General features: G+C 49.4%; 1 protein-coding gene and 1 long non-coding RNA gene across 4 annotated transcripts in view; one reads left to right on the top strand and one right to left on the bottom strand.

The window, feature by feature from the left end:
- Positions 1-6355: 6355 nt before the first annotated feature.
- Positions 6356-12990, bottom strand: LOC141059636 (uncharacterized). Its single transcript, XR_012222573.1, has 2 exons — positions 12880-12990; positions 6356-7495 (listed from the first exon to the last, which is right to left on the bottom strand). It is a non-coding gene; the product is annotated as an uncharacterized lncRNA (long non-coding RNA).
- A 5-nt stretch (positions 12991-12995) lies between these two features.
- The window catches only part of ATPSCKMT (ATP synthase c subunit lysine N-methyltransferase), a 248618-nt gene continuing 239039 nt past the window's right edge, over positions 12996-22574 (top strand). For 2 of the 3 annotated variants that reach the window (XM_073555714.1, XM_073555713.1), the window contains exon 1: positions 13002-13132. The gene's annotated coding sequence lies outside the window, so the exon portion shown is untranslated. Of the gene's footprint in view, positions 13133-22574 lie in introns of all 3 variants that reach the window. The other variant, XM_073555712.1, reaches the window with a different exon arrangement.

Here is a 22574-nt window from a genome sequence, read left to right as displayed (position 1 = left end):
TAGATATAGACTGTACGGGCTCCTGTCAGGTATATATTATTGTAGATATAGACTGTACGGGCTCCTGTCAGGTATATATTATTGTAGATATAGACTGTACGGGCTCCTGTCAGGTATATATTATTGTAGATACAGACTGTACGGGCTCCTGTCAGGTATATATTACTGTAGATACGGACTGTATGGCTCCTGTCAGGTATATATTATTGTAGATACAGACTGTATGGGCTCCTGTCAGGTATATATTATTGTAGATATAGACTGTACGGGCTCCTGTCAGGTATATATTATTGTAGATACAGACTGTACGGGCTCCTGTCAGGTATATATTATTGTAGATATAGACTGTATGGGCTCCTGTCAGGTATATATTACTGTAGATATGGACTGTACGGGCTCCTGTCAGGTATATATTATTGTAGATATAGACTGTACGGGCTCCTGTCAGGTATATATTATTGTAGATATAGACTGTACGGGCTCCTGTCAGGTATATATTATTGTAGATACAGACTGTACGGGCTCCTGTCAGGTATATATTATTGTAGATACAGACTGTACGGGCTCCTGTCAGGTATATATTATTGTAGATATAGACTGTATGGGCTCCTGTCAGGTATATATTACTGTAGATATAGACTGTACGGGCTGCTGTCAGGTATATATTATTGTAGATATAGACTGTACGGGCTCCTGTCAGGTATATATTATTGTAGATATAGAATGTATGGGCTCCTGTCAGGTATATATTATTGTAGATAGACTGTATGGGCTTCTGTCAGGTATGTATTATTGTAGATATAGACTTTACAGGCAACCTGTACTGCAGGTTGTGAGTTCAGAAGCAGAGGATATAAGTACAGAGATGCATTGCTATGTACTATGTATCTCTATGTTCCTATATTGTACAGTTGAAGAAAATATTTTTTTCATATAAAATAAACTTTAAAAAATGCCAATTTCAATAACCTTTTCATCCCCCCAGTATTTAACTTTAATGACCAGACCACTCCTGGGAAGTTTCACCACTGTACCATGTTTTCTCCATTTGTGGATAATGGGTCTCACGGTGGTTCGCTGGAATATCAAAGCTTTAGAAATGGCTTTATAACCTTCTCCAGACTGATAGATCTGAATTACTTTCCATCTCATTTGTTCATGCATTTCTTCGGATCACAGCATGATGTCTACTTTTTGAGGATCTTTTTGTCTACTTCACTTTGTCAGGCAGGTCCTATTTAAGTGATTTTTTGATTGAGGATAGGTGTGGCAGTAATCAGGCCTGGGTAGGGCTACGGAAACTGAACTTTGCTTTTCGAAGATGTGACAAACCACAGTTAAAAAAAAAAAGTAGGGGGCAATAACTTTCACACAGGGCCCTGTATTTTCTTCCCAATAAATAATAAAGACCTTCATTTACAAATTGAATTTTGTTTACTTGTGCTGTCAAATATTTTAATTTGTTTGTTACTCTGAAACATTTAAGTGTGACAAACATGCAAGAGAGTAAAAAAACCAGGAGTTGTGGGCAAAAAGTATTTCACATCACTGTACACTACCGGGCCACACAGATCTTTATATGAAGATCTCCTGTATATACAGTAATGACCACCTACAAGTAATGACTTAACCCCTTCCCGACCAGTGGCAGCGTATGCGTCATGAAAGTCGGTGCCAATCCGACCAATGACGCATATGCTGTGTCATGGATTTAAAGTCCCCCTGCGGGTCGGGTGCCCGGGGTCAATGAAAGGTCACCTGACCCGCAGATACAGGGGGCTTTGTACTTCACCGGGGGGGGGGTGGCTTCGCCCCCACGTGGCTACGATCGCTCTGATTGGCTGTTAAAAGTGAAACAGCCAATCAGAGCGATAGTAATATTTCATCAATGAAATTTGATGATTACAAACCAGCCATGGCCGATGCTGCAGTAGCATCGAACATGGCTGAAGACACCAATCTGACCCCCCCACACGGTTAGCGGGGTTGATCTGCCCCCTGCCGCTGAATGACAGCGGCGATCGGCTGCCGCTGTCATCATCTGCTCCCCCCGCCTTCCGATCACCTCCCCTCCCACCCCCTGGTACCTTTCCGAGTGCTGCTCCCGGTGTCCCGTGGTCCCAGATCATGGGCACCGCCATCTTAGAAAATGGCGGGCGCATGCGCAGTGCGCCCACCTGAATCTGCGGCTGCAGATTTCATTCATTCATTTTGATCACTGTGATAAACTTTAACAGCGATCAAAGTAAAATAAAAAGTAAATAAACCCCCCCTTTATCACCCCAATAGGTAGCCACATATAATGAAATAAAGAACATATTTTTATTTTTCCATTAGGGTTAGGGTTGGAAATAGGGTTGAAATTAGAGTTAGGGTTGGAATTAGGGTTAGGGGTGTGTTGGGGTTAGGCTTGTGGTTAGGGTTGGGATTAGGGGTGTGTTGGGGTTAGGGGTGTATTGGGATTAGGGTTGGAGTTAGAATTGAGTGGTTTCCACTGTTTAGGCACATCACAGGGGGTCTCCAAACACGTCATGGTGCCACCATTGATTCCAGCCAATTTTGCGTTCCAAAAGTCAAACGGTGCTCACCCCCTTCCAGGCCCCGACGTGTGCCCAAACAGTGGTTTACCCCAACATATGAGGTATCAGCGTACTCAGGACAAATTGCACAACAACTTTGGGGGGCTAATTTCTCCTATTACCCTTAGGAAAATAAAAAATAGCGTGCTAAAAAATCATTTTTGAGGAAAAAAAGATTTTTTATTTTCACTGCTGTTATAAACTGTTGTAAAGCACTTGGGGTTTCAAAGTGCTCACTAGACATCTAGATACGTTCTTTAAGGGGTCTAGTTTCCAAAATGGTGTTACCTGACATGGCGTCTAATAACGATTGGAGCTAATTTTCCATTCAAAAAGTCAAATGGCGCTCCTTCCCTTCTATGCACCGAAACAGTGGTTTATGACCACATATGAGGTATCCGTGCACTCAGGAGAAATTGCCCAACAAATTTTAGGATCCATTTTATCCTGTTGCCCATGTGAAAATGAAAAAACTGAGGTTAAAGGAAAATTTTTGTTTAAAAAAGTATTTTTTTTTTTTAAGGATCAATTTTGGAAGCACCTGGGGGTTCAAAGTGGTCACTATGCATCTAGATAAGTTCCTTGGGGGGTCTAGTTTCCAAAATGGGGTCAGTTGTGGGGGAGCTCCAATGTTTAGGCACACAGGGGCTCTCCAAACACGACATGGCAACCGCTAAATATTCCAGCATATTTTCCATTCAAAAAGTCAAATGGCGCTCCTTCCCTTCTGAGCCCTGCTGTGCACCCAAAAAGGTATCCATGTACTCAAGAGATATTGCCCAACAAATTTTAGGATCCATTTTATCCTGTTGCCCATGTGAAAATAAAAAAAAATTGATGCTAAAAGAAAATTTTTGTTGGAAAAATTAAAATGTCCATTTTTTCCTTCCACGTTGGTTTAGTTCTTGTGAAGCACCTGAAGGGTTACTAATCTTCCTGAATGTAGTTTTGAGTAGCTTGAGGGGTGCAGTTTTTAGAATGGTGTCACTTTTGGGTGTTTTCTGCCATATAGACCCCTCAAAGTGACTTCAAATGTGAGGTGGTCCCTAAAAAAATTTTTTTTTTTTGTAAATTTTGTTATAAAAATGAGAAATCACTGTTCAACTTTTAACCCTTTTAACTTCCTAACAAAAAAAAAAACTTTGTTTCCAAAATTGTGCTGATGTAAAGTAGACATGTGGGAAATGTTATTTTGTAACTATTTTGTGTCACATAAGTCTCTAGTTTAACAGAATAAAAATTCAAAATGTGCAAAATTTTCGCCAAATTTCTGATTTTATCACAAATAAACGCAAAAATTATCGACCTAAATTTACCACTAATATGAAGCCCAATGTCACGAAAAAATAATCTCAGAATCGCTAGGATCTGTTGGAAGTATTCCAGAGTTATTACCTCATAAAGGGACACTGGTCATAATTGCAAAAAATGGCCTGGTCATTAAGGTCAAAATAGGCTTGGTCATGAAGGGGTTAAAATACAATGACCAACTTTCTACTCTGCTTTCTGTGCCTTTGAGGCATGGCAGGCACAGCGAAGGAATGTTCTCCCATGTGGCCTGATGTCTGGCATGTCTGAGGCACGGTCTCGAAACGGCCTCACGTGTGGTCTGAGGCACGGTCTCGAAACGTCCTCACGTGTGGTCTGAGGCACGGTCTCGAAACGTCCTCACGTGTGGTCTGAGGCACGGTCTCGAAACGTCCTCACGTGTGGTCTGAGGCACGGTCTCGAAACGTCCTCACGTGTGGTCTGAGGCACGGTCTCGAAACGTCCTCACGTGTGGTCTGAGGCACGGTCTCGAAACGTCCTCACGTGTGGTCTGAGGCACGGTCTCGAAACGTCCTCACGTGTGGTCTGAGGCACGGTCTCGAAACGTCCTCACGTGTGGTCTGAGGCACGGTCTCGAAACGTCCTCACGTGTGGTCTGAGGCACGGTCTCGAAACGTCCTCACGTGTGGTCTGAGGCACGGTCTCGAAACGTCCTCACGTGTGGTCTGAGGCACGGTCTCGAAACGTCCTCACGTGTGGTCTGAGGCACGGTCTCGAAACGTCCTCACGTGTGGTCTGAGGCACGGTCTCGAAACGTCCTCACGTGTGGTCTGAGGCACGGTCTCGAAACGTCCTCACGTGTGGTCTGAGGCACGGTCTCGAAACGTCCTCACGTGTGGTCTGAGGCACGGTCTCGAAACGTCCTCACATGTGGTCTGAGGCAAATGTGAACAACATCTTATACTCACCTACGGGGCAGTCTGGTATTATGTTTGTCACTGTTCTTCTTCCAGTAGTCCTCCTTCCCATGGATGATGCATCCTACATCATCCACACAACCTCCCCCATGACGCTTCGGTGCAGGAACACGTCTCTGCCGATCACAAAGCAAAGTACAAAGAGAAGTCTGCACCGGAGCGTGATGGAAGACACTGTGTGGATGGACTTAGGACGCGTCGTCGACTCAAAGAAGGATAGAAGGAGGCACCGGATTAAGACTAGCGAAGCCCATTGGATGGGGCTGCCCCAAGGGCAAATCTAATAAGAAAAAAAAACAAAAACAAAGTTATGCAGATTGGCATTCTAGAATGTTGTGTATATATAAGGGCATTCAGATAGTGGACGTGCTTTATAAAATGCTGTATATAGAGGGTATACAGGTAGTGGTCGTACTATATACACAGCATTCTAGAATGCTGTATATGGCAACATACAGGTAGTGGTAGCACTTTATACGGGGGGGGGCATAAACAATGCTTGAATACCCTGTAGTAAACAGCAATAATGCATGAAAATATAAGGTACTTGGTTAACACGCTCGATTTAAAAAAAAAAAAATGCAGAAGCCATCCTACCACTTCACAGTGACCCTAATTGGGACAGTGATAACTAATATTAAAAACCTTTATATATTGATGTGGTTTCCCATTCCTGTGTGTCCACTATTTGGGCCTAATCCTTCTCAGTCCTTATCCACAAGCAAGTCACAGGACAAAGCGGTAAGGTTTTTATTAGTTAGGACTGTCCCAATTACGTCACCGTGAAGTGGTGGGATGGCTTTGGCTTTTTTTTTTTTTTTAATAAAGAACATGTTAACTAATTCCCCTATATTTTCATGCACTATGCCACTAACTGCAGGGTATTCAGTCATGTTTGTGTTTTTTTCCGTTCAGTGGCCAGTGTGAACGTGCGCTTACACACTCCATGCACACCAGATTGTATCGTTTTTTATGGGGAATCCTGGTGACATGTTCCCTTTAGGCAGGCTTACATCTATGCAGCTTGTACAAGTTATCTTTACTGTCTCAAAAGTGGTTTACCTGTCTAAGGCTAGTTTCACACTAGCGTATCTACATGCAGTGCACGGCGCCACTAAGCCCCGCCTCCTTCGGTCATCTACTATCGCACATCACTGCATGCGATCTGCGCACCCTACCTTTAGCATAGGGTGCGCACTGTGTGCTAGTAGGATTTTGCATGCGCTGCGCCCTTTTGACGGTGCGCCGAGCGCACCAGGTTGCATTTTGGGGCGCTCGGCGCACCGTCAAAAGAGCGCAGCGCACGCAAAATCCTACTAGCGCAGTCTGCGCACCCTATGCTCAAGATAGGGTGCGCAGATGGCATGCAGCGATGTGCGATAGTAGATGACCGGAGGGGGCGCCGTGCACTGCGTGTAGATATGTTGGTGTGAGACTAGCCTAACCCAGTTATTACAGTACCTTCCATGTGTTACACAGATGCATCATGGGCTTGTCCATGCATGAAATAAAAGGCTAAATTACAAAATGGAGACTTAAAGCAATGTTTTATTTACATTCAGAACCAGTTTAAGAGGAACAAATTAAGATTTCCCACAGAAATCTCAGACTTTTACTTACAGAAACATTGGCTAAATAACATTCTTACATATATAGAAACCTTTAATTTTATAAAAGTGCATTTTTTTGCATTGAAAAATTTGCCTTGTTTCATGCAATGCATTTCTATGTATTGTACAACTGTAATATGCTGTTGGTGCATGCGGGCAGGACTGATGGTAGGGTCTGTGGCTCGGCCCCCCCCCCCCCATGGCCTGCTTCCGGTGTCTAGGACCAGATATCATAATACCAGCCTTGAATAGTGAAGGAGACGGCAGCCAACCCTGAGAGACATCCAAGGTGGGAACGCCCCGTCATGCCGAAGGGAGTCTGCTAGATCCAGGCGTAGTAGACCAGCGCTGATGGGTTTATGGACGCCAGGAGGGGGTTGGGCCTGAAGGAAGGTTTCTTTTCCTGGCGGGTAGGAGAGTTGTCCTGTTGGTTGCTTTTTTTGGACTGAACATTTCCGAAACCACAATTGGACTGTGCACCTCTTGGGAAGCAGGAGTTTAGTCTTCTGTTGCAGAAGAAAAGTACTCTTACCCTGATAGGTAGAGGGCAGGAAGCACTAGAAAGTTGGCGTTCATGATTGTTCAGGGCGCAGGTGGTGTGGCCCGGCCACCAGAGGCTAGACGAGAGCCTGGATTTTTAAGAGTAGGGTCGCAGGAGCCTCTGTCAAACGTGGAGGCCGCATGAATAGGAAGGTTTCCCCAGGAGATGTCCATATTGCTCAGGGGAAAACTAGGACATATTTGTCTTGCACCTTCATTTTTTTAATGGAGCCCCCTCACTGCCTGGTAGGATATACCTGTCCTGAAGATTTCAAATCCTAACCTTTACACAGACTTTCTGGCGGCTGGCAGGTAACGGATTTGTTTTCCCTCCCTACTCTATCTGGCTCTGGGGGGGCGAGAGGGTAGGGGATTAGTAGCAAGGACTGTCCGCCGGAAAACCGCAAACACTCTTGATGTGTTAGGGCCCTGCCTCGTAGACCACAGATGATATGGTAGTGACAATTCTAGGTGGGAGATCAGAGTGATAACTCCACTCTGTCGCCCTTAAAAGCCATATCTGAAAGAAAAAGGGAAATCATTAATAAAAAAAAAATCAAGACCTAAGGCAGAAACCAGCCTGGGTGGTCCGGACCCATGTCTGCCTCCTATTGACACTAAGCGAAAACGGATTAGCTTCATGCCAGTTAGTAGTGTTCCCTCCTAGCATAAGCAGCATACAAACATAGCTTTTTGTGTGCCCCAATGAAGCATTAACCACCCCGCACACCAACCAGAGGGCCACACAGGGTAACCCCCCCCCGTCCAATCATAAACCTCCACCTCACACTAATCAGTGGACCCCACAGGATAAACCCATCAAAGCCCAAATGCCCCCTTCCACAGGCCCCCATCGGACGTCCACACGCCCCCAAGCCCACAAGCCCCCATCGGACGTCCACACGCCCCCAAGCCCACAAGCCCCCATCGGACGTCCACACGCCAAGCCCCCAAGCGCACAAGCCCCCATCGGACGTCCACACGCCCCCCAAGCGCACAAGCCCCCATCGGACGTCCACACGCCCCCCAAGCGCACAAGCCCCCATCGGACGTCCACACGCCCCCCAAGCGCACAAGCCCCCATCGGACGTCCACACGCCCCCCAAGCGCACAAGCCCCCATCGGACGTCCACACGCCCCCCAAGCGCACAAGCCCCCATCGGACGTCCACACGCCCCCCAAGCGCACAAGCCCCCATCGGACGTCCACACGCCCCCCAAGCGCACAAGCCCCCATCGGACGTCCACACGCCCCCCAAGCGCACAAGCCCCCATCGGACGTCCACACGCCCCCCAAGCGCACAAGCCCCCATCGGACGTCCACACGCCCCCCAAGCGCACAAGCCCCCATCGGACGTCCACACGCCCCCCAAGCGCACAAGCCCCCATCGGACGTCCACACGCCCCCCAAGCGCACAAGCCCCCATCGGACGTCCACACGCCCCCCAAGCGCACAAGCCCCCATCGGACGTCCACACGCCCCCCAAGCGCACAAGCCCCCATCGGACGTCCACACGCCCCCCAAGCGCACAAGCCCCCATCGGACGTCCACACGCCCCCCAAGCGCACAAGCCCCCATCGGACGTCCACACGCCCCCCAAGCGCACAAGCCCCCATCGGACGTCCACACGCCCCCCAAGCGCACAAGCCCCCATCTGACGTCCACACGCCCCCCCAAGCGCACAAGCCCCCATCTGACGTCCACACGCCCCCCAAGCGCACAAGCCCCCATCTGACGTCCACACGCCCCCCAAGCGCACAAGCCCCCATCTGACGTCCACACGCCCCCCAAGCGCACAAGCCCCCATTCTGACGTCCACACGCCCCCCAAGCGCACAAGCCCCCACCCGACGTCCACACGCCCCCAAGCATAAGCCCCCATCCGACGTCCACACGCCCCCAAGCATAAAGCCCTATCAGACGTCCACCCCCCAGAACGAACCCCCATCGGACGTCCACCCCGGCATAAACCCCCATCGGACGTCTACCCCCCCAGCATAAACCCTCAGCGGACGTTGTAAGAAAAAGTCCTACTGAGAGCTGGAAGAGTCGGGAAGAAGTTCCACAGACGATCTCTTATCAAGCTGAGGTTGAAGGTTTATTCGGAGATACACAGCAAGACAGATACAGAATAACAGAGGAGCTGGAATATGCGGGCAAAAACAGGAATACAGACAGGCAGAGATTCGCTAGGAAGTCTGGCGATAAGGCTCTGTGCCCTGGCCATGGTGAGGCACAGTGGCATGATGGCGATGGAATGGCCCCGATCGACAGTAACAGGGGCTTCTTATACATTATCAGAACAAAGAAAGCTGCATTTTGCCGCAGAGGGCGTTAACATTATAATTCTAAGGCGTTTTCATGGTAATCTACAGAAACGTGGTTTAGAAAAGAGAATATAATGACATAATACGAAGATATTAATTAACATTTCTTCAAGCAACACTAAAACCCATAAGTCATTGGTATCTATGGCTACTGTCCTAAAATCTTATCATTGTCTCCAGTCTAGGTCCCTAAATTCTTACATCCTGACATTTTAACTACTCTACTCTTCGCTACCACACTATCACGTATAAGCATACTGACCATATATTTGGTAACCTGTGACCCTATTGATTGATCCAATCTTCCTCTACGCACATCGGCTGAGGTTGCTAGGAGACATGATCTCATTTTCCATCCTCCATTTATTAGTTCTTTTGTAGAAGTTGAATCTTCTCTAACTTTCAACAAAATGGCTGCTAGAGACAACATGGCCGCTCAGTATATTATGACTGACCATTCTCTTACAACGTCCACCCCCCTTAAGCCTAAGCCCCTATCGGACGTCCACCCCCCTTAAGCCCCTATTGGATGCCATTCCCAGCATAAAACCATCATTGGACATTCACCCCCCGCATAAAACCTCATCGGACGTCCACCCCAGAACCCTTCCCCAGCATAAACCTCATCGGACGTCCACCCCCTCCCAGCATAAGTCCCATCGGTTGTACAGCTTTCCCATCATAAACCCCCGTCGGATGTCCATCCCCCGAAAGTATAAACCCCCACCAGATGGCACCTCTTCCCCAAACAAAAAGCCCTACCAGTCGAGCGCCTACCCCAAAATCAATCCTCCCCTTTCAAGTCACAACAGATGCAGACAGGCCCCGTTGCCCTAGCATCAAGTCCCCAAGACACCACAATTGCGCATTAAATCCCCCCCGTCCCAAGATCCCAACCAGACCAGGAGGAGTTAACAGACGCCACAAGCGTGCATTTGTTCCCGGGGGGGCCTACTGGGGATAATGCACGCTCGTGGGGTCTGGTTGGGCTTCTGGGGGTCGATTAACGCATGCTTGTGGGGTCTGGTAGGGCCCCGGGGAAGGGTTAATGCACGCTTGAGAGGTCTGGTTGGGCCCTGCATTAGACCCCCAAGGAGCCCATCAGACCACAAACGCATGCATTAACCCCCTCCCCGTGAGCCCAACCAGACACACAAGTGTGAATTAAACCCTCCGCGCTTGTGGGATCTGGTGGGCTTCTGGGGTGGGTTAATGCAGGGTCCACTCAGACCCCGCAAACGTGCATTAACCCCCCAGGGCCCAACTAGACCCCACAAGCATGCATTAACCCCCCCTGGAGCCCAACTAAACAACAAAAACGTGCACTAATCCCCCCCACAGTAAGGAGCACACCCAGACCCCACAAGCATGCATTAATCCCGCCGGAAACCTCTACCAGAACCCACAAGCGTACATTAACCACCCCTGAGATCCAACCAGAACCCATAAGCTTGCATTAATCCCCCGGGAGCCCAACCAGACCTCACAAACGTGCATTAACCCCCCGGGACCGAAACAGAACACACAATCGTGCATTAACCCCCCCCCAGGACTACCCAACCCTGCGTGTGCATTAACCTCCCCCCGGGACCCAACCAAACACGGCAAGCGTGCATTAACCCCCCCCGGGACCCAACCAAACACGGCAAGCGTGCATTAACCCCCCCGGGACCCAACCAAACACGGCAAGCGTGCATTAACCCTCCTGGGAGCCCAAGCAGACCCCACAAGCATGCATTAGTACCCCCCGAAGTACAACCAGAGCCCACAAGCGTGCATTAACCCCCAACCAGACGCCCCAAGCGTGCATCATCAACCCCCCTCTCCCGGGACTGCCAGACGCCCCAAGCGTGCATCATCAACCCCCCCTCTCCCGGGACTGCCAGACGCCCCAAGCGTGCATCATCAACCCCCCCTCTCCCGGCACTGCCAGACGCCCCAAGCGTGCATCATCAACCCCCCCTCTCCCGGCACTGCCAGACGCCCCAAGCGTGCATCATCAACCCCCCCTCTCCCGGGACTGCCAGACGCCACAAGCGTGCATCATCAACCCCCCCTCTCCCGGGACTGCCAGACGCCACAAGCGTGCATCATCAACCCCCCCTCTCCCGGGACTGCCAGACGCCACAAGCGTGCATCATCAACCCCCCCTCTCCCGGGACTGCCAGACGCCACAAGCGTGCATCATCAACCCCCCCTCTCCCGGGACTGCCAGACGCCACAAGCGTGCATCATCAACCCCCCCTCTCCCGGGACTACCAGACACCACAAGCGTGCACTAACACCCTGTACCCAGCCAGACCCCATGAGCGTGCATTAACACCCCCCCGGAGACCCAACCAGACCCCTCAGACGTGCATTAACCCCCCCAGGACCCAACCAGACCCCACAAGCGTGCATTAACCCCCACCCCCAACCAGACCCCACAAAAATGCATTAGTAACCCCCCCCCCCCCCCAAGTACAACCAGACCCCCACAAGCGTGCATTAACCCCCACCCCCCTGGCACAAACAGACCGCACAAGCGTGCATTAACCCCCAAACAGACCCCAGAAGCATGCATTAGTACCCCCCGAAGTACAACCAGACCCCACAAGCGTGCATTAACCCCACCACCCCCAACCAGACCCCAGAAGCATGCATTAACCCCCCCGGACCCCACCAGACCCGTAAGCGTGGATTAACCCCCTGCCCCAAACATACTCCACAAGCATGCATTAGAACCCCCCCGGACCCCACCAGACCCGTAAGCGTGGATTAACCCCCTGCCCCAAACATACTCCACAAGCATGCATTAGAACCCCCCCCCAAAAGTACAGCCAGACCCCACAAGCATGCATTAACCCTCCCCGGACCCCACCAGACCCGTAAGCATGCATTAACCCCCCACCCCCAACCAGACCCCACAAGCATGCATTAGTACCCCCCGAAGCACAACCAGACCCGTAAGCGTGCATTAACCCCCACCCCCCTGCCCCAAACAGACCCCACAAGCATATATTAGAACCCCCCCAAAGTACAACCAGACCGCACAAGCATGCGTTAACCCCCCACCCCCCAACCAGACCCCACAAGCATGCATTAGAACCCGCCAAAGTACAACCAGACCCCACAAGTGTGCATTATATATCCCAAGCCCCCTGCCCCAAACAGACCCCACAAGTGTGCATTATATATCCCAAGCCCCCTGCCCCAAACAGACCCCACAAGCATGCATTAACCCCCCGGGGGGGGGGGGTGTCTCATGCTACGGCGAGGATGGGGTGCGTGGGGGGAGGCGTGGTGGCTTATCTCCCTGCAGTGCGGGAGGAACTTGGAAACTATCACCGTGCCCACAGAGGGCCGGCGGCAGGAGCAACAGTGGCCGCAGCAGCTGGCAAGCGGCCAGATGATCGGGCGGCTCCTGCGGCCCACATGACAGCGGCCCAGCGGGAAAATGCCCGGTTGGTTATATTGCCAATCCGGGCCTGCCAACAGCTCCCAGACGACCCAAACATTAAGCCCCCAAATCCCACTAGATAGCACCAAGTATCAGCCCTCATCAACCAAAAATCTAAGACCTGGTGTTTGACGCTGACCTCGCTCCTTGCTGCTCACAGACGCAGGTACCAGACGGCCGAGACAAACGTGTAATGGAAACTTCAGGCTTCTCAGACCACGCCCCCAGAACTGATGTCACACCTGGAAGGAGCCCATACAGTCTAGCCTTTACCGAGCAATGACTTCCTTTCATGTAGTGAGGATTGCCTGTCTCTATTGCTGGGCTTCTGACACCCACGTGACCTCTCTCTCTAGCTTCCGGTCTACACACAGCTGCGGCTGCGAACACCGGTGAGTGGTCTTCACACGATTCATTGGCTATTTATATCGGGCATCTATGCACGGACCACTTCCCCTAGCGAAGCTGCGCTAGACATAGCGATATACGTGGGGGGTTTTCCCCAGACTATCTGTGGGGCTCTTGCTTCATCACTGTTCCCCACCTCAGCCTAATTCTGCAGTTCTGTGGCAAATCCTTGCTTCGCCTGTACACCATGCTCATGTACAATGTAACGCTGTAAGCGTCACTCTGTCCGACTGTGTAGCTAGTTTCACATTTGCGTGTCAGGGCGCAGCGACGGCCTGCGCACGGCCGCTGCTAAGCCCCGCCCCCTGCCGCACCTCCGGTAGCTCCGTCTACCGGCGCATGACGCTGCATGCGTCCTGCGTCCCCTATCTTTATCACTGGGGATGCAAGCCGTGTGCAGTATGCGTTTGGCAGCGCATGCGTCCTTTTGACGGTGCGCCGAGCGCAACGAAATTGCAACAGGTTGCGTTTGGTGTTGTTTGGCGCACCGTCAAAAGGACGCATGCGCCGCCAAACGCATACTGCGCACGGCCTGCGTCCCCAGTGACAAAGATAGGGAACGAAGGACGCATGCATCGTCATGTGCCGGTAGGCGGAGCTACCGGAGGAGGCACGGCAGGGGGCGGGGCTTAGCGGCGGCCGTGCGCAGGCCGTCGCTGCGCCCTGACACGCAAATGTGAAACTAGCCTAAGCGCAACACGCCTGCGCAGTCTGGCTGCAGACAGAAGAAGGCATCCAGCGGTACAGTGAGTGTGTATGGTGCCAGAGACCACGGTAGACACTGAATGCAAACCGCAATCTCTGGCGCCATACTTACATACCTGACTGGGAGGAGCGTTGCCGCCGTGGCGCTTCTCTTCTCACCATAGACCGAGGCAGTAGAATCGCGCATGCGCATAGCGCTATCTGGCGCCAATTTACTGAAGACACGTTTGCAGTGTGTCTTCAGCAATATGGCGCCGGACAGCGCGGTATGGTCATGCGCGTACTCCTACACCACACTCCTCCCCCTGCCTCTGACACAACAGGACAGCGCTGGAGCACAGGAAAGAAAGGTGAGTATAGCTGGTTTTTTTTTGTATGTGTGCAGTTTAATAGGGGTGAGGGGACCATGTATATCAGGATAGGGGGGGTGAGGGGACCATGCATATCAGGATAGAGGGTGAGGGGACCATGCTTACCAGGATAGGGGGTGAGGGGTAGCATGCATACCGGGATAGGGGGGTGAGGGGGTACCATACATCCTATGATAGGGATGAGGGGGGACCATGCATACCAGGATTGGGGGATGAGGGGACCAGCATACCAGAATTGGGAGGTAAGGGGTGCCATGTATACCAGGATTGGGGATGAGGGAACCATGCATAGCAGGATTGGGGGGTGAGGGGGTACCATACATTCTACGATAGGGATGAGGGGGGACCGTTCATACCAGGATTGGAGGGGTGAGGGGACCATGCATATCAGGATAGGGGGGTGAGGGGACCATGCATACCAGGATTGGGGGGTGAGGGGACCATGCATTCCTGCACTTCCCGTGGTTGTTCCTTCCCGGGGAAAGACCTGGTTAGTCATTGCTTGCGTTGACAAACATGTGATGGTGTCTCCACGGCTTGTGTTTTGCATGTTTTTACATATTTCCCATAAGGGATGGGGGCATTGCTCTAGAATCACTGTGTTGAGAAACATGTGATGGTGTCTCCGCAGTGTTGGATGTTGATCTCCATAAGTTCATTCATCCTCATTTTTCACAGTCTTTTACTAGGCATTGCTCCAACTAGCCAGTTTCCTACTCCACACTGATGAGGTGCGGAGTTTCCTGAATACCTTGAGTGCTGTCTCTTGGCCTTCCGGCATCGCCACTTCGGTGGCTTAAGCCGGTCGCTGCTTTTGGGAGATAGCCAGGCGGTTTCGGGGAGGAAATCCTTGGAGCTGTGGACGATGGGAGTCCGACTTCAATTCTCTGGGACCGGTGATAGCCGGGTCAAAAATGGATTCAGGATTGACATCTCTGAAGATAAGAAGTTGCATTTTTCCCTGGGATATTTGGTCAACATGGTGTTTTATGACATCCTGAAGATTCGGAAGTCCAATATAATATGCCTGCAGGAGAGAAGGCAGGTATGTACTGGTGCTATCTTCTATGGCGGCTTGCCAGAATTTGTTTACTGCCCTGAAAAATGGAGTGGCAAATCCTTTGCTGGAAGGTCTTACCTTTACTGTGCTGTACTCTAAGGGAGATATCCCACTTGTAGTTTTCATGCACAACCCTTTTGTTTCCCTGGAGGACATTGCTTTATTTTTGAAAAGACATTGCATTTATGTTCAGTACTCCCACAGGGTCCTGAATGGAGAAGGGCTCTGGACTGGGAAGTACAAATTTTTTGTGAGATTTGGGATGGATCCCCAAGGCCCGGGAGGCATCCATTACCCCCCTCTTAATTTTTCAATTGGGAAAAATACTGTTTTTTTGTTCTTTCCAGATGCCCCGATGTATTGCAGGAGGTGTAAAAATTTTGGGCATACCCAGGATAGTTGCAAGGAGATGCCAACTTGCAGGAATTGCAATGCTTCTGGCCATATGGCAAAAGACTGCACAAATCCTGTTATGTGTAATGCTTGTGGTGAGGAGGGCCATAAGTATCGGGACTGTAAGGCCAGGATCAGTCCTAGGTCTTACGCTGAGGTCTCAGGTGGGGTAGCTGCACCCCCTGCTGCTGTTGTTGACATTCCACAGGTTTCAGACCCGGAACTTATTGAGGAACCTGAAATCATGGATGCACATGAGGAGGCCCTGCCCCAAACGGAGTCTCCCAGCCCAGAGGTGGCAGTTTTGGAAGCTACTGATGTTGAATGTGAGCTCCCTCTTCAGTCTGATGTCTGTGGGGAGGGGGAGTTGGAGAGTACTCTTGGCAATACCCCGAGTGTATCTTGGTTTGCTACTGAGGAGGAGTTGGCCAGTTGTGGAGATCAAGGTGACTTCACTCTTGCGAGGTCCTCTGAGGATGAGGAGCCTGGAAATTCCTGTAAGAAGCCCAGAACGGATTGGGCAGACCCCGGCGAAGTTGGTTTAAGTCCGGTGAGTGAACGTAGTTACCCTCAGAATGTCTTCTCTCCTGACACCAATGCTTTTTTAGGCATTCCCGCAGACGTAAACAGATTCAAGGAGTTGCAGTTCCAGATGGAAGACGAAAACGGCTGAAGAGGAAGTGGCGTGTTTGTCGTCATGTAAATAACACAGTCATGTTATGGCTCCCCAAGCTGGTTGGGGCATTGCAAACCTGAATGTCAGGCAAATTAGATCCAAATTCAGGAGGGCAATCGTTCTAGATTATATTAAACAGATGAATGCTCACATCTTTTGTCTTCAGGAATGTGGGATTGTGGACGCTCCAAGCGATAAGGACTGGCCTTACGGATAGCATGTATGGTCTGGCTCATGTGTTAATAGGAATGATGGTGTAGGGATATTAATGGGTAACAGGGAGATTAGTTTAGATAGCTACACGGTGGTAGAGGTGGGTAGATGTATAATTGCACATGTTAGCTATAGGGGGTGGCGGGCTAGAATTATTAATGTGTACTGTCCATCAGGACACGACAGGAAAAAGGAGCGTCTGGCTCTTTTGGAAAAATTAAGTTTGTTTCTTCCGGGCAAAATGCCTACAGTTTTAGTTGGAGACTTTAATTGCACCACAGAAGGGAATTGTGACATAACTGGTAAAAAGTTATCCAATCTTATTTCTGATTTTTCCCTTCTAGATGCTGCCGCTCTGAAATTTGGCATCCCACCACCGCCAACGTACCATGCTGATAGGGGTGGTATTGCATCCAGGATAGATAAAATGTTGTTTTCCAAAAATATGTTGTGTATGAATTTTGAACAAAATGCTGTACCTTTTTCTGATCATGAGTGTTTGAGAGGTGTGTTTAGTGCGATTGATGACCGTGTGTATGGGGGTGGGGTTTGGAAGCTGAATGTAAGATTGTTAGAAGATGAGGATATGATGAATGAATTAAAAATAAAGTATAAAGAGTGGAGAGTATGTAAGAGGGATTTTGCGTGTGTACTGGAATGGTGGGACTGGGTTAAGGTGTGCTGCAAAAAATTCTTCAAAAAGTGGGGCTATAAAAAAGCTGCTATTTATTGGAGTAGATTTAATGATTTAAACAGGCGCTTAGACTGGTTAAGGAAGTGTGGAGAAGTGGTATGGATGTGTCTGATCTGCTGGCTGAGACAAAGAGTGAATTAAAGAGTGTTATGGATAAAAAAGGGAAAGAAATCATCTATCGCACCAAAATAGAACATCTTGAGAAAGATGAAAAGTGCACGAGGTTCTTTTGTTAGAAAATGAATGGGAGAAAGGCTGATATGGATAAAATCCTGGATAGGAATGGTTTGTGTATGTTAGGTGACAATGTGATAAAGGAGGTGAATAGGTTCTATAGCAAGTTATATGATAAAAAATGGATTGATTCTGGTCTTGTTTCAGAAGTGCTGAATGGGTTAGAGAACAAGATGGATAGTGGAGAATGTGATATTTTGAATGAGGACGTAATTATGGAAGAAGTAGAAAATGTGATGAAGAGTGATAAAAAGAATAAGACTCCAGGTAAAGACGGATTGCCGGTAGAATTCTATGTGAAGGCGTGGGATTTTCTGGGTGCTGATTTGACTGAAATATGTAAGTATATGTGGGAGAGTGGTAAGTTGTGTGAATCAATGAAAGAGGGGGTGGTTGTGCTTGTGCATAAGAAAGGTGAGAGAAAGTGTTTAGAGAATTGGAGACCTATAACATTGCTGAACGCAGATTACAAAATCTATAGCAAATTGTTGGCGAATCGTATGCGTGAGGTGATTGGTAGTGTTGTGGATGAGGATCAAGTGTGTGCTGTGCCAGGAAGAAGTATGAGTGATAACTTATTGTTATTAAGGGGTTTGATTGGAGACTGCATGGGAAGGAAACGGAAGTGTATGGTTATGTCAATTGATTTTGAGAAAGCGTTTGATAGGGTCTCGTATGTGTTTTTGTTTAAAGTTCTGGATAGAATGGGATTTCCTCAAAAATTTGTGAATGGGATAATGTCTTTGTATGATTGTGTGTCAAGTGAGTTTCTTGTTAATGGGTGGTTGAGTGAGAAAGTGAATATCAAGTCTGGTGTAAGGCAGGGGTGTCCCATGTCCCCTGTCTTGTTTGTATGTGTGATTGAACCTTTGTTGTGCTTGGTGAGACGTGATAAAATGATGTGAGGTTTGTTGGTACCTGGGAGTGGTGGAATCATGTGAAAGTTCTTTGATATATGGATGATGTTGTGGCTGTGAGTGAAAGTGTTGCATCTATGAGTAGGGTTAAGTTGCTTCTGGAGTTTTTCTGTGGTGCATCTGGCTTTAGAGTGAATTGGAATAAATGTAGTTTTAAATGTTTTGGGGATGACCGGGATAAAATGGAGGGGTAAAGTGTGAGGAGGGTGCTATCAAAGTGCTGGGAGTATTATTTAATAAGGACTTGGAAGGTAAGGAGAGCTGGGAGGAGTGTGGATTGCGCATAGAGCGCAAGTTAAATTTTTGGCGACTGAGAGACTTGACCTTGAGTGGTAAGATTTTGGTCATAAAAGCGGTGATTCTTCCGATTTTGCTTTTTATTGCAACAGTTTTTCCACCATCATGTAGGAAAATAAAAAGAGTGGAAAAGTTAGTTTTTACTTTTTTCTGGAGCAGTAAAATAGAGAAACTTAAGAGGGAAAGTCTTTTCAAGGCGTGTCACCATGGTGGCATGGCCTTTCCAAACATTGAGATTTTTCTTGGGCTTCAGTATATCAAAACTGTTGTTATTTTGCTGAATAAAGGAAATAAGGGAGCGTATATGGCAAGTTATTCTGCTGGTTGGATGTTACATGGCTTATGTTGGAGAAAGAGGGATGCTAGAGTGCCTGTTGCGTTCAAGTGTTCGGTCTGGTATGAGGTGATTGAGAAGTTTGTGAGGAAGCATGATTTGTTGAGTGTACCGATGAATGATTTTAGAATGGCGAAGAATGTGATGAAAATAATACGTAAGAATGATGTGGAATGTAATATTGTGGAGTTGAGAGGGAATGAAGTTTCGGTTGCATGGAAGAGTTTGGAAACGCACGGGATGGCTAATAGACAAAGGGATATTGTATGGATGTCCTTGCACAATGTTTTGCCTGTGCAACAGGTTCAGAAGAGACGAGGTCTGACCAGAACGGATGTGTGCCCGAGGGAAGGATGTGGTGGATGTGAGACTGTGTGGCATACTATGTGGGACTGTGATTACGCGTGCAGTGTGTGGAATTGTGTAGGTGGGTTGTGTAAGGAGTTAGCGGGTGTGAGTTTTATTGACTGGCGTGTTGCAATGTTTGGAATTGGTGCATGTGGTCGTGTGAAAAATAGAATCCTATGGTTAATTATGACTTGTGTGATGCAGAGTTTGTGGGATGTGAGGAATTTAGGAATTTTCAAAGAGAAGCATGTATCTGTGAATAAGTGTGTCGGGCTGATCCTTTCTAGATTATACTTGATTTATAAATTAGACAGCGAAGGCGGTGGTGGTTCTGATGCAGAGGGTGTCTGGAAATTTAAAAAATGGCAGCACCTGATCAAATATCAGTGAATTTTAGTGATGTTTATTGATGTTTAGGATGTCTGTGTGTGTACCCTTGGTTTGTTATACTAAAATAAATATGAACCATGATGATGAGAGTTGAAACAACGACGTTTAAGTTGATGAGCTTATATTGAGTTATTTATAACTAACCTGAATGGTTTAAAAAAAGAAACAGCTGTCTGTGGATGGATACCATGTTTTGGCATAGGTGGTTTCCTGGCTAGTCATTGCTTGCGTTGAGAAACATGTGATGGTGTCTCCGCGGCTTGTGTTTTTCATGTTTATGCATAGCAGGTTAGAGATGAGGGGTATCATGCATACCAGGATAGGGATGAGGGGTGCCATGGATACCAGGATAAGGAGGGGGCAGCACATACCAGGATGGGAGTCCATATACCAATAAAAATGTTCGCCACTCGGGCATAGAACGGGTTCAATAGCTAGTCTATAATATAACACTGGAAGCGTCACTCTGCCCGAAGCCTTTATAGACTGCGCAAGCGCGACACGCCTGCGCAGTCTGGCTCCAGACAGAAGAAGGCATCCAGCGGTACAGGGAGTGTGTATGGTGCCGGAGATCGCGGTAGACACTGAATGTATACTGCGATCTCTGGCTCTTACCTGACCAGGAAGCCATTGCCGCGGCGCTTCTCTTCTCGCCATAGACCGCGGCAGGAGCGCGCATCAGAATCACGCATGCGCATAGCGCTATCCTGTGCCATTTTACTGAAGACACATTTGCAGTGTGTCTTCAGCAATATGGCACCGGGCAGCACGGTATGGGCATGCGCGTACTCCGACGCCACAATCCTCCCCCACACTCCTCCCTCCGGCAGTATGGGACAGCGCTGGAGCACAGGAAAGAAAGGTGAGTATAAATGTTTTTTTTTTTTTGTATGTGTGCAGTTTAATAGAGGTGAGGGGGACCATACATATCAGGATAGGGGGTGAGGGGACCATGCATGCTAGGATTTGGGGGTGAGGGGACCATGCATACTAAGATTGGGGGTGAGGGGACCATGCATACCAGGATAGGGGGGTGAGGGGACCATGCATACTAGGATTGGGAGTGAAGGGACCATGCATACCAGGAAAGGGGGGTGAAGGGACCATGCATACCAGGAAAGGGGGTTGAGGGAACCATGCATACCAGGGTAAGGGGGTGAAGGGTAGCATGCATACCAGGATAGGGGGGGTGAGAGGACCATGCATACCAGGATAGGGGGGGTGAGAGGACCATGCATACCAAGATGGGGGGTGATAGGACCATGCATACCAGGAGAGGGGGGTGAGGGGACCATGCATACCAGGAGAGGGGGGTGAGGGGACCATGCATATCTGGATGGGAGGGTGAGAGGACCATGCATACCTGGATGGGGGGGGGGTGAGAGGACCATGCATACCAGGATAGGGGGATGAGAGGACCATGCATACCAGGATAGGGATGAGGGGGTACCGTGCATACCAGGATAGGGGGTGAGGGGACCATGCATATCAGGATAGAGGGGTGAAGGGTTGCATGAATACCAGGATAGGGGGGTGAGGTGACCATGCATACCAGGATAGGGGGGTGAGGGGACCATGCATACCAGGATATGGAGGTGAGAGGACCATGCCTACCAGGATAAGGGGGTGAGAGGACTATGCATATCAGGATAGTGGGGTGAGGGGTGGCATGCATACCAGGATAGGAGGGTGAGAAGACCATGCATATCTGGATAGGGGGGTGAGGGGTACCATGCATATCAGGATAGGGGGGTGAGGGGTAGCATGCATACCAGGATAGGGCGGTGAGAGGTCCATGCATACCAGGATAGTGGGGTGAGAGGACCATGCATACCTGGATAAAGGGGGTGAGGGGACATGTATACCAGGATAAGGGGAGTGAGAGGACCATGCATACCAGGATAAGGGGGGTGAGAGGACCATGCATACCTGGATAAAGGGGGTGAGGGGACCATGTATACCAGGATAAGTGGCTGAGATGACCATGCATACCAGGATAAGGGGGATGAGGAGACCATGCATACCACGATAGGGGGGTGAGAGGACCATGCATGCCAGGATAGGTGGGTGAAAGGGCTATGCATACCAGGATAGGGTGGTGAGAGGACCATGTATATCAGGATAAGGGGGGGTGAGGGGACCATGCATACCAGGATAAGGGGGGTGAGGGGACCATGCATACCAGGATATGGAGGTGAGAGGACCATGCATACCAGGATAGGGGGGTGAGAGGACCATGCCTACCAGGATAAGGGGGTGAGAGGACTATGCATATCAGGATAGTGGGGTGAGGGGTGGCATGCATACCAGGATAGGGGGGTGAGAGGACCATGCATGCCAGGATAGGTGGGTGAAAGGGCTATGCATACCAGGATAGGGTGGTGAGAGGACCATGTATATCAGGATAAGGGGGGGTGAGGGGACCATGCATACCAGGATAAGGGGGGTGAGGGGACCATGCATACCAGGATTGGGGGGTGAGGGGACCATGCATACGAGGATTGGGGGGTGATGGGACCATGCATACCAGGATTGGGTGGTGAAGGAACCATACATACCAGGATAGAGATGAGGGTGTACCATGCATACCAGGATAGGGATTAGAGGGTACCTTGCATACCAGGATTGGGGGGTGAGGGAACCATGCATACCAGGATGAGGAATGGGGTGCCATGCATACCAGGATTGGGTAGGGTTAGGGGACCATACATACCAGAATAGGGATGAGGGGTACCATGCAGGATGGGAAACCATATACTAATAAAAATGCTCCCCACCCGGGTGTAGAACGGGC

Source organism: Dendrobates tinctorius, unplaced genomic scaffold (genome assembly GCF_039654945.1).
Source record: "Dendrobates tinctorius isolate UK_male_01 unplaced genomic scaffold, ASM3965494v1 ptg000229l, whole genome shotgun sequence".
Classification (NCBI taxonomy): Eukaryota; Metazoa; Chordata; class Amphibia; order Anura; family Dendrobatidae; genus Dendrobates; species Dendrobates tinctorius.
This window is presented reverse-complemented; position numbering and strand designations above follow the sequence as displayed.